Consider the following 15975-nt stretch of genomic DNA (forward strand, 5'->3'; position numbering starts at 1 on the left):
GGGAGAGGTGTTGGTCTGTTTCTTTCTTCAATCTTTCCAAGTGCCCACCTCTTGCTTTCTTTCTCCTTGTCCCTAGTTGAGGATGAATCAGCACGTTGTCTCCACATGCTTCGAGGTATCATCTTCATTTCCCTTATAAGTGAGAAACAAATCGAAAGCATAAGATGATGAGTACTCGAGAGCAAGAGCTGGCTGGAGAAAGGACAGGGAGAAAGCATGATATGAGATACTCTTGCTCTCAACCCTTATGATATGAAATACTTGTGCTCTGGATGGGTTGTTTGCAGGGGTATCCCAGGGGATGAAAAATACAGAGTGACTCGAGAGGGTTTGTTGGAAATCCATTTCAGAGAGGATGAAGGGTTAAGTGAGGCTGAAAGTTGGGTGAGACTGCTTCACTTTGAAGTTCAACATTCATATAATTTTCTTAATGGCTGGGACGGCATTGTTCCATTACTCGTGTCGGCAAGCCTGGGATAATTTAACAGTTGTTTCCACGTGCATTCCGTTTCTCCAAAAAATTTCGACAGATTGCGCGTGATTTACGCAACGCAGATGTGAAAATTAACAGATGCTGACACGTCTCGATAAAGCAGAGGTCTCTTTAATATCCGGAATTTACGCTTCGAGTTCTGAGCTTCGTTGAGGGCAGAGATTGCATGTGACAAGTGCTGACGAGGCTGAGAGAGACAGATGGTTGGAATCGGTGCTTCGACAGACTGCCCGTGATTTTCGCAAAGCTGAGTTGCGTGTGATGGGTGCTGACGAGGCTAAGACAGTTGACGCTCTTCGGTATCTGGAATTGGTGGTTTGTGAGCAAGCCCAACTTTTGAGAAATCTGGCGCCTCTTCGATCTCCGAATGGCTTCTTCGATTTCTGAGCTCACCTCTTCGATCTCTGAAATCTCATCGCGTGCTGATTTTTATAGAGGTATGCAGGACGTTCAAAGCACTCTTGAATTTCTGCCTGTAAAAACTCCCGTTTTGCACTTTTACGATCTTGACTTGTCCGATCTCCTCTTTCTTTAACACCTCTGAAAAATGTCTGGCCCTTCCGACCGTCGTTTTGACTTGAACCTTAGTGAAGGGGCAGCCCCTCCTTCTCCAGACAACATATGGCGTCCGTCCTTCATATCCCCTACTGGTCCTCTTACCGTTGGGGATTCGGTGATGAAAAATGACATGACCGCTGCGGTGGTGGCCCGGAACCTTGTCACCCTCAGAGATAACAGACTGCTCGCTAGACGGTTTGATGAATTGGCGGTTAAGGAGTCTCTGGCTCTTAGCGTACAGTGTGCGGGTTCTGTGTCCAACATGGCCCAACGCCTATTTGCTCGAACTCGTCACGTTGAATCGTTGGTGGCTGAAATACAGAGTCTCAAAGAGGAGATTAGAGAACTCAAGCATGAAAATAAACAATTGCACAAGCTTGCACACAATTATGCCACAAACATGAAGAGGAAAATTGACCAGCTGCAGGAAACTGATGGTCAGATTTTACTTGATCACCGGAGGTTTGTGGGTTTGTTCCAACCGCATCTGCCTTCGTTTTCTGGGGCGGCACCGCGTAGTGAAGCTCCAACTGATCAACCTCTGATACCTCCTCCTTCCGTGGCCCCACCGACTGCTGAGACTCCACCGACTACTGCAACTCCGCCGACTACTGCGACCTCTCCCAAGCAGCCTTTGTGAAGGCTTTCTCTTGTATTATGCTATGTTTCTTTATTTCCCAGTTTGCTGTTCATTTCCACGAAGTTTAATGTTAAAAATCCTTTGCATATTTGTTAATGTTTCAAAATAGAAAGTCACAACCAAAAATAATTAAACAAGTAATAAAATTGACAATCAAGCAGAATAAATGGGTTGCCTCCCTTAAAGCGCTTGCTTTAACGTCTTCCAGCCGGACGATGAACACAATTACTCCCCACTGGAGCCCACGGCATGCAAGGGAATGTCCTCCACAACATGCTCAACAAAGTTCTCATAGATTACATCCTTGAACGGAAATGGATAGTGATGTTTGTTGATGGGTGCGTTGTGTTGCCTAAGGTTCATGTTCATACGCCCACCATCGGGGATTTGCTTGGGTACCTGCACCAAAGAAGGGAACCACCTATCAACTTTAATGGAAATTGGATTTGGATTAGGTGGCTTACCTATGTGTTGTGATGAAGTGGCAGCAATGTGAACATTCTTCCCTATGGTGCGTTCGGCCAATTTGAGCATTTTGAGAGCAGTGGCCGTATGGTCCTTGTGCGCCACTCCAATTCCCTAGTCTTGCATGGTTCTTGATGCATCCTTTGTGCCTAGTGCTGAATGGTCCGGTCCTATTTTTTCTATTTTATCAATGGCACAACAAGAATGAACAACATTAGGAGTCTCAATGGATTCAGAAATTTTAAAACTAATCATGTCACCACCAAATGCCATAGTTACTAATCCTTTGGCCACATCAATCTTCATTTGAGCCGTTTTCATGAATGGCCTTCCAAGGAGGATGGGCAATGAAGGGGCATGGTCTGATTCATCCATTTCGAGAACATAGAAATCCGCTGGGAAGATTAAATGATCAACCTGCACTAAAACGTCTTCCAAAACTCCCTTTGGATAAGCGTTAGATCTATCGGCCAATTGTATGATTACACCATCATTTTTCAATGCTCCTAAGTTCATAGATGCATAAATGGAATATGGCATAACATTTATAGAAGCACCTAAATCAAGCATGGCAGATTTGAAACGGGTATTACCAATGACACACGGAATTGTAAAACTTCCCGGATCTTTGCATTTGGGGGGTAGTTTATGTTGCAAGATGGCGGAGACATTCTCACTTACATGTACCACCTCTTTCTCCTGGACACGTTTCTTTGTTGTACAAAGCTTCTTTAAACACTTGGCATACTTCGGGATTTGCTTTATGGCATCAAGGAGGGGAATGTTGACTTGCACCTTTCTAAACGTCTCTAGAACATCTTTTTCCTCCTCTTCGTTCTTTGATTGCAAAAATCTGCTAGGAAAAGGGACATTCAAAGGAAAAACATTAGTAGGAATTGAATTTAACACATTCTTACCCTTATTGGACAGATTTGAAGGTTTAGGGGCCATAGACACTTGCGGCATAGGCGTGTCCACCTTTGCCGTGGGTGGGCATGCTTCCTCCTCCTCAAATTGAAGTTTTTCATCCTCTTTGTGACCTGTTTTTGATGAAGAACCTGCCCCAATCTCTTTTCCACTTCTCAAGAGTATGGCCTTTGCACTTTCAAAGCCTCCCTTCGAGTTTGGAATGGTAGAACTAGGAAGCCTTCCTTGGTCTCTAATCTGCCCAACAACATCGGCAATCTGCCCCATTTGTTTCTCTAGTTGGTCCACTCTTTTGTTTTGATTTTCCTGCCCATTAGTCAAAGTGGTTAGTAACTTAACAAGTGTATCATTATCCAAAGCATTACCTGAATTATTTGGGGCAGATTGTGGTTGGACTTGAGGGGGTGCGTATGGGTTGTTGTAGAAGCCCGGGGGTTGTTGCCTAAAGCCTCCTTGTGGTTGGGCTTGTTGTGGCTCTCTCCATTTGAAGTTTGGATGGTCCCTCCACCCCGGATTATATGTGTTGGAGTATGGATCATGTCTTGGCTGATTTTGGCTTTGAAACCCAATGGCATTAGCACTCTCCCATCCACCATTCTCGATGAGTTGAGGACATTTTTCGGAAGCATGTCCTTGGATAGAACATACGCCACACACCATGGGTCCTTGAATCTTCATTCCCTCGGCCATCTGTGAAATAATAGAAGTAAGATTAGCTAACTGAGATTGAATATTGGATGCGGAACTTACCTCATGCATTTGTTGCTGTGGGGGTCCTCTTTGGCCTACATCTTCGTATTGTTGAGCGTTCAATGCTCTATTAGCAATCAAGATTTTTGCAGCCATGGGCGTTTTGTCCACCAATGCTCCACCCGCCAAAGCATCGAGCATTTGACGTTCAAGTGGTAGGAGCCCTTCGTAGAAGTATTGCAAAAGCAACTCCTCCTTCATCTGATGCTGTGGACAAGAAGCAACAAGTGATTTAAATCGCTCATAATATGTAGGAAAAGACTCACCTTCATCTTGTTGAATTCCACTTATTTTTTTTACGAAGAAGAATGATGCGAGAAGTTGGGAAAAACTTCTCCAGAAACGCCCTCTTCATACTCTCCCAAGATGTAACTGTACCGGGAGCCAACTCGTATAACCAATCCTTGGCTTTGTCCATTAAAGAGAATGGAAAAGCCTTCATCTTTAAAATACTTCCGTCAACGGTAACCAGAGTCATACTTGAGCACACCACTTCAAATTCTTTCAAATGTTTGTTCGGATCCTCCATGGACAGCCCATGGAACTTTGGAATGTGGTGGAGCAAACTTGACTTTAACTCGAACTCTTCAGTTTTACCTTGAGCAGCCATGGAATATTGGATACACAATGGTGCGGCATTATCCAAACCCGAGGCGGCAAGCTCCTTGAGTGTACGGTTGTCCATGGCTATACCTTGCTCTTTTCCACCCACTTGTGCCGTGGCCTTCTCTTCAACCTCAACTTCTTGCTCTTCTAATTTAGGCTCGGGACTAGGAGGATTAGACTCTTGCAATTTCTTTTTCCTTCTCAAAGTCCTCTCAAAATCACCGTCAAAGTCGGAGATATGCTCACGAACAGGTTGTGAGCTACAGGTCATAAACTAGTACCTAAAAACAAAGAAAACAAAACAAATCAGCAACTTAGACAGAAACTTAAACAAAATACAATAATTCAAAAGAAAACAATCCAAGAGATTAGCAAAGTTGCTAATCCCCGGCAACGGCGCCAAAATTTGATGCGTAAAATAACTAAACACACAAATTAAACCCTCTTTTTATCAATTGTAGTAAAGTATGTAAGTAGGGATCGTTCTAGGCCGGGGATTAGGAGGGATTGCTAAATCACTTGGAAACTGACTTGAAAACGTGAAAACAAAGTTTAAAACACTAACTAGACTCAAAGAATGCAAAACTATACTTTAAAACACTAAAACAACCAAAAGACTCAAAACAGCCCCTAAACACTCAAAACTACCTTAAAAACACAATCTGGGCAATTTTGGGACTCTCACACAAACTTGGACAAATTTTGGTTTTCTAATGAACTAAAACACTTAAAAACATAATCTAAGACAAGTTCTAATTAATATGACTCAAAGAAATAAGATGGGGTTGATTTTTCGACGAAAATAATTAAATTAAGACAAGAACAAAGTAAACAAATTCTTAGACAAATTTGGGTGAATCAAAACACTCTAACACACAACCAAAACAGAAATTAAACACTTTGAAACAATAAAGTAAAAGGGGGATTTTGGTTTTAATGAATTTGAAAACAAAACAAACTTTGTAAAACAAAAAAGATTGTAAGTGAATTTGAATGAAACTTATGGATGGAAGATTAGCTAGGAGGTTCTTCTCCACATATGTCACACTTGCATACAAAACGATTTCCAGTTGCTTTTCGATAAGCTATGAATACTCAACGCCCCAAATTAACCGTGAATTGCACTAATTAACCCTCAGTTTTTCCACAAGTTATTAGGTTGGATGATTGCATACGACAACCCAAAACATTCCCTACAAGTTCCCTACATGAATTGCATAATAGAGATACAAGCAAGAATCATTAAGTTCTATGAAAAACATAAGCATTGACAAGGCACTCGTTACTATGATTTGCATGAAACTTATGCCAAGAGTTTACTTAACGTGATTGTGACTAGCAACATTCACTACTTGTGAATATAAGTTTATAACGATTAGGTGAAACTCCCTTATATTCTAGCGTCAAATTCATGCATGAAAATTAAGCGTGCACTCTTAACCAACATACACAAATTAGTTTTTATATGAACGGATAAGTAAATTGAATTCACAACTTATGAATCACAACTGGATGTAATCAAATCATATTGCAAGTATGAACATAGTTTCGAATCACCCCCTAACTAAGAGGGGTTTAGTTCCTCATACTCACAAAGCAAAGATACATAAAATTAGACATTAAAATCAAAGGAAAGAAAACACCTAAAATGCTCCAACTTGGTAGCAAGTGCATCCAAGATTCCTCCTTTCCCTTGCTTGCAGCAGATTGGGTTATGGACAGATTTTGGGTAGTTTTATGATGTAGAATGGATGGGGAATGGTATGGAAGGGTTTAGGGTGAGTGTGGAGGAGTGTTTGATGGTTGGAGGGTGGTGGAGAACTAGGCAAAGAGGGTGGAAGAAGGTGGAGTGGCTGTTATGTTTTCTAGGCACTATAATGGTGTTTTTGGGGTGTTTTGCTTCCTAGGGTGTGTATGGACGAATTTTTGTGATAAAATGATGAATATGGGGGATTGTCCTCTGGCCAAGGGGTGTAAACATGTATTTATAGGCCCCAAAAACCTTAGAAAATCAGGTTAGGTTAAGGATGAAATGCATGGCAATTTGTGTGTGTGGTGTGCAATGGTCCAAGGGTGAAAATGAAGTAATGATGCAAAGTGTGAAGGGTAAAATGGAGTGGTGTTGTAGCTAGGGAGCATGAATGATTGTGTACATTGCATAGAGATGGAAAAGGAGGTGAAATGTGTCAACAAATGGGTCAAAGGTGCAACAACATGTGTTGCACATGGCATTGGATTCCAAATGTGAATGATGGAGCATCAATTGGTGCATGTAATGGATGTAAATGTTGTCTAAAATCTAATGAGTGAAGGGAAAAAGAGGTATCAAGCAATTGAGTGTAATAATTAAATGAATTGAAGCATGAAATTAGAAATTATGTAGGGGACAAGAGTGATAAGCATGGCATGGAATCCAAAGGGAATTCTATGTGGTTTGCATGGCAAGGAATGCAAGTTGGGGTGACAGATTTTTTTGGGCTGTTTTCTTCATCTTTTGGACCATAATTCTTCATATTCTTGGCCTCTTTAGTTCTCAAATTCGTCCATCCACTTGGCCCATGCATTTGCTATCCATTCCAAGCCCGAAACATGCTCCAAAGGCCTCCAAAATGCATCTTCTTGCATACTTTGTACTTAGAGTCTGAAAACACACAAAAATAACTTTAAACACTAAAATAACTAAGGAAATACAACGTAAATGCACAAGAACAAGCTAACTAAGTCGCATAAATATGCTCCTATCATTCTCCTTCAATCCAGGTAGATACATTACCTCCTTGATGTATTTTCTGCCCTTACTAGTATCAATTACTGGAGTCCCCATTCCAGCTACATTCATAAGCTCACCAGTTGGCATTTGTACTTTGCCTACCACATTTGTCCTTATATCAACCAATAACTTCTCATTTCCAGTCATGTGGTTGATACAACCACTATCAATATACCATTCACCATTGACAACTGATCCAGAAATAGTGCTATTTGCATAGAACAAGTTCCCTATCACCTCTATTTGATTAGCACTGTTAGCCTTTTGCACTGATTTTCCTGCAGTACACTTTCGAGCCCAATGTCCAAACCTTTCATAGTTGTATTCTACTATACAAAATGGGGCTATATTTGATTTGGATAAAATGTATAAAAAATCAAAAAGTTAATGAATGAAACGGGTGACTTATTAGATTAACAGGTTGAGTTTGGATAACCTGTTAGCTTAACGGGTTGAGTTCGGATGACCCGTTAAATTAACGGGTCGGGTTGAACCCGATCCAAACTCAGTAAACCCGACCCGTTTACAGGTCTACCTGTACACCAAATATATACAATGTACAAATATAAACCTTTGTATTATGAATAAAATTATTCAGACTATATTTTCTATATGGTATCAATGAGTTAAGTGAGATACTGTAATTACCCAAGGAGGTGACGAAACTCAGTGGGATCAGAAAGAAGAAGACGAGTGACTTAGTCCTCAATGGCAATCTTCCTTCTGCCATTCAACAGTTTATCTACATTTTATATTTGTAATTTGAGCTTAGGAATCTTGGTCCTCTCATTACTTCCTTGGCATTGAGGTACATCATGCTTCCTCTGGAGTCCATCTGACACAAAGTATGCTCTTGATCTTCTCAAACGCACCTGCATGCTTGATAGCAAGCCGGTTACTACACCCATTGCATCCAAGTCACAACTGTCTAATCAGGATGGTACTCTTCTTTCCGATTCCATTGAGTTTCGTAACCTCCTTGGGTCATTACAGTATCTCATTTTGACTCGTCTTGATATTGCCTTTGCGCATATTGCCCAGTTTATGGCTTGTTCAACTATGACTCATTTGATTGCTGCCAAACGTGTTCTTTGATACGTAAAAGGTTCATTAGATTTGGGTTTAATACTGGTTTGGTACTGAGGTGTCTTTATAAAAAGTTGGCATAAAAAAAAGCTGAGCTCAAAAACATGTTTGGTAAACATTTAAAAACAGCTTATTTTCACAGTTTTAGGTGAAAAAAACTGAAAACGTGAAGTAGCAAAAATGAGCTTATTCTCACAGCACAGCAGAAGCAGATTTTTTTCAAAACACAACAATATCAAACAAGCTCTTAGTGTTTCAGCCTCACCGTGGTCCACTTGTTCTCCGTGGCTCTTCTAATGCAGATTGAGCTGGTTGTCCAGACGCTCGCTGGTCAATGTCTGGGCATCTTTTTTTTTTTTTTTTCTTGGCCCCAATCTCATATCCTAGAGTTTGTTGGAATATGATCATGATGATGTTGGCTTTACCATGTGTGTATTTGATGTTTGGAGGTGCACCATAAGATTGGTGTACTGATATACACTTAACCAAAGGGTGTGATACGAGGTATGACTTATCATAAGAGTTATACCCTACTATAAGTGATGTGTCTTATCATGAAATGATAAAACCATTCAAATAAGTCTCACAACTCTATGGAAAGGGTATGATGAAGTCTATAAAAAGAGGATTTGTTCTTCTAGACAAATTACCAAACGTGAAACAGACACTCTTCTTCCCTTTGGTGTGCTATTTCTCCCTTGGCACTACCACATAGTAATCAATAGTCTAACTACATAAGAGTTTGATCGTGTGACAATCGTGCTATATTCCATCAGTGGTATCAGAGCATTGGTTCTCTGTTATCATACACGGAATCAGACAACTATCGACTGCAGACGATAGTCTCAACGTTTTCGTCTGCTGGCTTTCATTGGGGATCTAATTCAAATTGCAATTGGATTTATAGTTTTGTCTTTCATTCAAACAAGGAATACGAAACATCGTCTTGATTATGTACTGAAGAGAGTTCTGTAATCAGACTTGAGAGGAATAGGAGTATTGTGTTTTTGCAAATTTGTATTCTCAGTCAACATAAACCATCAATTTCAACTACTAGAATTCCTCCAAGCGGTTATATTTAGTATATATAATATATCAAATATCTCAAACATACATTTCATTCAAGTGGATTTGGAAATCGTGCACTGCAAATCAAATATAGCAAACACACATTTCATTTTCCAGATGGTAACTTCTTATTGGGAAGTGTGTGCAGGACAGACGTGATCAACTTAGTTTATATAATTACTATGATACTAAGTATAATGTATCAAAGAAATCCCACGGAAGCACAAAGTTCCACTAGTAACCAAGAAATGGTTTAAAACCAAGACATTGTCAATGATCAAGTGGGAGAAAGATATAATCAATGATCATGACAATGATATGGTTAGTAACATGCTACTAGGCTCTAATAGTAATAATTAGAACAGTGGGACAAAAAGAAAAATGAAGTTGTCAACAAGATTCGAACGGCAATTAAAGTCTTCAATTTTGAATAGATTAATCAATCAGTGGGAGACCCAAACAAACTTCGTTTCGGTTTATTTTATAATCAAAGAATATGATTATGTTTTTAATCAAGTGTTTACCAAGAACTCAAGGTATGGAATTCATTGAATTAAGTAATATGTGTTTTTCTATTGTAGTGCATTTTTGCAGGAAATTTTGACTAAAAATGTAATGGTCGCTTCTTGATTGATTAAGAAACAAAGTTGTGTTATAATATGGGCCGGTAAGTACTACAATATAGGGTCAATGTTTATTGATATATATAGATTGTATTCCTAGGAATTATGTCAATGTGCTTTATGATAATAAGTCCACCATCTTCTAGGAATTGTTAGCTCCTAAGGAGAACACATTGATGCAAACTATCACTATATGGAATTATAGTGGAGAGGGATGAAGAAAGAGTCGACTACACACCCTCGGTTAAGATGGCGGCCAATCCTATGACCAAAGGATTGCTCTGAAAGGTTATTCAGAGGAGTATGTGACTACAAATTGGAATCATCTAGATGTTGTAGTCGGAGCATGCGGTATGGGCATCATTGGAAGGATTTCGGGGACGCCTGAAATGAACAATTTGATGCGACTCTATCTGATTGATTGATTGAACAAATCTTCTTGTATGTAAAATCCATTTATAGGCATCAAATTTGAATTTGTAAAACATCTTGGCACATAGTGTGTAAAGTCGTTGATAAGATGTATCAATGAAAGCCTCTGGATTGGCTTAGGAGGAAGTACTTGATCGAAATTTCAATTCAGGTCAAGTTGGACTTGATTGAAGTCGCCATTAAAACTAGGTACGGATGATATTTTCCTAGTAAAGAGTAATGGTACCATTTTACTTGAACAATAGTATAATGGAGTAGCTGGTAAAAGTGCGGTCAGTAAAAGTGGTCAAAGCGTGTGCACGTATAAGCCAAACCACTGATTGATGACAGTTTACAAATGTTTGTAAACTATAGTTGGAAAGTCAAGAGTAATCAAGATTTGATACTCGGTAATGATATCCAATTTGTGTAGCCAACAAGATCTAACATCATCAAGATCAAGTGGGAGATGTTGGAATATGAACATGATGATGTTGGCTTTACTATGTGTGTATTTGATGTTTAGAGGTGCACCATAAGTTTGGTGTACTGATATACACTTAACCAAAAGGTGTGATATGAGGTATGACTTATCATAAGAGTTATGCCTTCTATAAGTGATGTGTCTTATCATGAAATTAGACCCGACAGTTTCTGACACGACACGGTGACAAGACACGAAAATGACACGAAAATAACAAGTTTCGGGTCAACACGATAACTTATCGGGTCATTATCAGGTGACCCGTTAACGGGTATACACGCGGGTAACACATGGGTAACCATTTTGACCCGTTAAGAAAAAAATTATTTTGATAATTTTAAAGTTTAATTACTAAAAATTTATTATAAAATACAATAGCCATATTAATATATACAATATATTCTATATCAAATATATAGTTTTGTATTATTATTCTATATAAGTTTAAAAAATAAGTTTTAGTCATTATTTATTTTTATTATGAGAGTTCCTTATTATCATTACTAGGATAAATTTTACTTAACATGTTGTTGTCCAAATTAAAATAAACTAATATAGTATTTGTATAGGCAAGAACTAAGAAGACATATAATTTATATTTAACCGTCGATTGTCATTTACGCTTTATTCTTCTTACTGAATTTCATTTTTTAAATTTTCTTTTTTGAAAACATGATCATCTGGCAGATATAAGAAGATGAATGGTTCAGATCTTTGGTATCACATTTCGATATTTATGGTTAACTGAAATATGAGTCGGTGTCATATAGTTTGTAGAAACTTTATAAACATCAAACAATATTTTCACTAATCGTAAAACTCTGAATATAATATCAACGATCCAAACCGTTCATCTTCCTGCATCCTCTAATAGATCAAGTTTTCAAAAAGGAAAATCTAAAAAAATAAAATTTGATGAGAACAATGAAGCGTAAATGTAAACAACAATCAACGGTTAAATTTTGATCTATGATTTATATGATTATAGTGGCAAATTTTGGAAGTTAAGCTCTTCATGAAAGTTGTAAAATTTGTCATTACAAGCGTTTATATATTTTTTCTATATTTTTTTACACTTCTAAGTTAATTAAAAAACTATTAAAGACTTTAGGTAAGTGAACATATACTTAAAAGAAAAATGAATTTTTATGTTTTAGATGTGACAATATGGTATGTATATACTTATTTAGTATTATGTTTTTCATTTGATTATTTATTGGTTTAAAATATATTTTCCTTAACGGGTAACGGGTCGGGTCAGATTACCTGTTAATATTATCGGGTCGGGTCATTTTACCTGTTTATTTTAACGGGTGTTACATGACACGACCCGTTAAGATATCGGGTATGACACGAAAACGACATAAACACGGAAAACACGACACGAATGCCAGGTCTACATGAAATGATAAAACCATTCAGAGAAGTCTCACAACTCTATGGAAAGGGTATGATGAAGTTTATAAAATGATGTGTCTTATCATGAAATGATAAAACCATTCAGACAAATTATCAAACGTGAAACAGACTCTCTTCTTCCCTATGGTGTGCTATTTCTCCCTTGGCACTATCACATAGTAATTAATAGTCTAACGACATTAAAGTTTGATCCTATGATAATCATGCTAAATTCCATCAAAGTTCTACAAACCAGCCTACAATTTCACATTTTAGGGCAAAGTCTGCGTATCGTGCTCTTGCTCACACCTGTGTTGAATCTCTTTAGGTCTCCTACTCACTTCGTGAACTCCGGTGTATGCTTTATTCATCTACTTATCTTCTCTATGATAATCTCAGTGCAACATACATGGTAACCAATCTGGTTTTTCATGCTCGCACGAAGCATATTGAGTTGGATTATTATTTTGTTCGTGAACATGTTAAGTTTGGCTCACATAAAGTACATTGTATTCCATCCTTGGTCAACCTGCGGATCTACTAACCCAAAGTCTTTCTAAGTCGTGGATTCTTCTTCTCAGATTCAAACTTGTCTCCTTTTGGCCGTCAAGTTTGCGGGGTGATGTTAGAGGAGTTTTGTCAAAGTCAACTGTATCTCCTAAAGATTAGGAATTAATATTGGAAACTCATTATGATTGTATTTCGTGTATAGGATGAGATTCTTACTTGTACACCAAACATATACGTTGTATAAATATAAGCCTTTTGCTATGAATAAAATTATTCATAATATATTTTCTATATTGGTTACTTGTTTATATAAACTTCATAATCGCACCAAACAAAACTGATTGGAATACCAAATAGGCAAGTCATAAAACGATTTCCATCTCCAACATATTGAAATATTCATTAAATGAGTCCACCAAGCCCTCTTTCTGTAGCCTGATTACTTTTTCGGAAAATTATTAAACGCCTCTTAAATCAATTGGCGATATAAGGAGTAATTAAATTAGTTATAAGCACATGCGTATTTGGCTTGAAGATTAGCCACACGTGAGGGAGTGTGTTGATGATGAATTTGACATTGAGAAATGACCTTGAATAGACTTATAAGTAAGTTGCACTACAATCCATATTGTCAGTTAGTTTTATAGTGAAATCTCAACACACGTGTTTTATAGTGAAATCTCAACACACGTGTTTATAACCACATGCATGGTCTCTTCTTTTTCCAATGTTCGGTTCATACTCTCAAGACTCATAAAACGATTTCCCTCTTCAACCTATTGGAATATTCGGTAAATGAGTTCATCAAGCGCCCTATTTATGGCATGATTACCTTTTTTAGTAAAATTATTATAGGCCTCTTAAATTAAAACTTCGTTTTCTCTCCCTGTGAACAACTAGATCTCGACGAAGAACTGAAACACTGATTATTTCAACAATTAAAATTTTAAAAATGATCATCTTCATTCATTTCCCGAGAAAATCAAAACCAATTTGGCTAATACAAACTCCTTCAGCTTTTGGGCCACTAGTCCCCTTTTATGACCAAAATAATTAAAACAAGATCAAACCAAACAAAGTAGAGTCTGCAAAGTAAACTTGGGCCAAACGATTTGAAACCCAAGAAATATGAAGCCCAAATAATTATTTGTTCCCCACAGTGCCACCGCCATCAAATAGTCTCCTGCGCTTGGATTCCTCTCTCTTTTTTTTATTTTTTTTATTTTTATTCTGAAAACTGCTTGGATCCCTCTCTGAATTTAAGAATTTGTGTCCCCTGTAACCCTACTAAAATCCAAGTAGAATTCTACATAGATTTGATGTAGTCCTAATAAAACAACAATTAGAATTTGGAATCTAGCTTTGTTCAATTAATAAAACACGCACACTCGACTTTCTTTTGAGTTTATTTGTTTGGTCTTTCCCTGTATTTAGATATTCGTATCCTTTTGCTTAGCAAATAACAACATTTTTTTTAATAAACAATATTATCTACACTAAAAGGAGTGGAGGAGTAGACTAAGCCTCACAATTGGCTCGTAATAATATGGTTCAAATTTGCATGTGGCAAAAATCGAATATAAGACATCTCACTTACAAGTGAAAAGGAATACACAAAAACTATAGTACAATGTGGCAATAACAGCAATTATTATCAACTTGTTAAAAACCTATCTGCATGAATGCAGATAGAATCTTAAAACAGTAAATCTCGGGAGGTCACTTATTTATACTTAATATGTGTCTCATCTCATATGGCACGTACAAATCACTTCTCACGTCAAATGATACACAAATGTGATACAAAAATGTGATCTTCTTAACATTTTTCATCTTATAATCCATGATTGAAAAGTATAAATAAAAAGATGCGCTTTAAAATTGCGTAATAAATTGTTACATAAAAGTGCCAGTGATGGATTAGCTTGTTGAATACAGTTTTTATTTTCTACATATTGCGTCCTAAGTTCAAACTAGTCATTTCCCTTAATAAGTTAATATAATTTAGAGTAATAATACTGATAAATAAAAATATTAAAAATAAAAGGTGCAAAGGAAAAAAAAATTAACAAAACCTCTTGAAGTAGCAGGGATGTTTGAATACTGCAAATTAAAAAGGGTTAATTACATTGTACCACCTCAGGTTTGAGGTCTATTACAACTTCATACAACATCTTCTAAACATTTCACTTTCATACCTCAAATAGTATTTTATTTCAATATAATACATCCGTTACATTTTCCATCCATTGATTCGTTAGGAGCTGACGTAGCTGCCAAATTTATGCTACGTGATAAAAAATAATTTTTTATACATTAAAAATATTATAATAATTTATCGTGTTAAAAAATTGAATATATTGTATAAGGTTGTAATAGATCTCAAATCTGATGTTGTACAATGTAATTTACCCAATTAATAATTATATATTACGAAAGTGTAATTTACCCAATTAATAATTATATATTACGAAAGACATGAAGTTGTCGTCACCCTTTTGATTACGGGCCGATAATATTATATCTGAACTTCTTCAACAAAATATTGATCAGTCCATCAAAAAGTTTGAAGGGAATCTCACACAAATCACGTGTAGAGTAGGGTATACATGCATGTCTACCTTTTCAACTAAACCTCATGTTTTCTTGTGGCCTTGTAGGTAGTGAAAGGAGAATATATGTCTCTAAATTAAGAAAATATTAACGAATGTACGCTTGTTTCATAGAAATGTTGGATCTTATATATCAAATGATTAATCCAAGAAAAAGAAATTCAATGAAAAGGATTTAGCTTCAATTTCCCACCTTAAAAATCCCATCAAATTGATACGTACATCCATCACTTTGTGGTATTATTCTCATGTGTGGCCTTGTTGTTCAAAAAGGGGATTAGTTTTCTAGAGCATGACCTCTCAAATTCTCAATCCATGATTCCATCAGCAAATTGTCTTTATCGTAGTGCTGCTATTTCGATATAGACGTAATACCTTGCCTCCGTTGGACTGTCCCACTTCACTAAACAGTAAATTTTGTTTGACGTTACATATTTGTTGTCCCATTTCATTGTGATGATGAAATTGGAAAAATCATGGCTGAGATCGACAGCAATGGAGGCTCACTTATGCAAAGTCATGGCCAACAACCATTTTGTACCTGGAGAGCATGATGGCAGATATATCAACTGGT

This window comes from Malus sylvestris, chromosome 7 (genome assembly GCF_916048215.2).
Source record: "Malus sylvestris chromosome 7, drMalSylv7.2, whole genome shotgun sequence".
Lineage (NCBI taxonomy): Eukaryota > Viridiplantae > Streptophyta > Magnoliopsida > Rosales > Rosaceae > Malus > Malus sylvestris.